Source organism: Aplysia californica, unplaced genomic scaffold (assembly GCF_000002075.1).
Source record: "Aplysia californica isolate F4 #8 unplaced genomic scaffold, AplCal3.0 scaffold00604, whole genome shotgun sequence".
Taxonomy (NCBI): domain Eukaryota; kingdom Metazoa; phylum Mollusca; class Gastropoda; order Aplysiida; family Aplysiidae; genus Aplysia; species Aplysia californica.
Window position 1 is genome coordinate 469,476 of NW_004797874.1, and position 1,279 is coordinate 470,754.

The following is a 1,279-nucleotide window of genomic DNA, read 5'->3' on the forward strand; positions in this document are numbered from 1 at the left end:
TTTGGATGGGGGGAGGGGGGACTACGATGATGATGATAATGACGACGTCAACAAGAAGGGTGTTGATAACATTGATGGAGGAAGTGTCCGAGGGTGGGGAGCACCGACGATAACGTAAACGACGACAATGCTGATAACATAAATCAAGGAGATTTAAGTGGGTGGGAAACACCGTAGATAACAACTAAGACGACGAGGATGTCGATGTTATAAATCAAACAGCAGAAAAGCTGGACGAGTTGCCCAGGTGAAAAGCAGCTTGTAAGTACTCCAAAAGACACCTCCTTCGTCTATAAGTAAGCGATGCTGCTGCCGACGAAAAAAAAAAGTCGAACAAAAAAAAAAAGAACGATCACAGCTGCTGTTCTGCATATCCAATAAAGGAGGACGACGACGACGACGACGACGACAACGACTACGACGATGATGACGATGACGATGCAGGAGACAGTGACGAAATACACGACGTCACATCGACTGTTCTGGAGACTGTCTCAGTCGCTGATGACGCCATTAGATACGGCTCCCGGAGAGATGACGACGTCACAGAGGCAGGCAGGAGCGTGTAAAGGTTGTTCGGTGTTTTAAACATAGTGTTTTAAGCCCTCAGTGACACAGTTTACACCATCCAGGGGCGCACTAAAACACGTCCTAGAAAACACGAATTGGGTTTTAGCATATTAATTATTATGTATCTCGTGGTGTCTGATATGGATTCATATTAAGCTCTCACTGACACAGTTTAGACCATTCAAGGTGTGCTAGAAAATGTCAAAGAACACACAACTCGAATTTTGGCATACTTATCTTCTTGCTGTATTATCATGGTGGTGACTGATATGGATTCTACGATCAAACTGATAACACTGTTAACGTAGAAATTAAAAAGCGTTTAAGAAAAGGTTATTCTGATTCAGTAACACACGCATTTAAAAAAGAAAAATGAAATAACTTAATTCATATCAAAGCGACTAGCGGTGTCCAATTTAATAATCGAAAGTAACAAAAGACGCAGGTGGTATAAATCGTTGACGCCCGTGTGAACCACGTGATAAGCCTATTCAATAAAAACAATGGTAATGGCATTTGGTTTTGTTTAGTTTTGTTTTTTGTCGTTGTTTTTTAAACACACACTGGCATCCCAAACATCGATGGAGTCCGATGTGCAACCGTAACGTGTTAAAGAGTCCTCTGTCATACAAACAACAGGATATTTGAAATACGTTCATCAATTCTAGAAGTTCCCACAATACAACATTTTTTTCTGATATTGAATGTC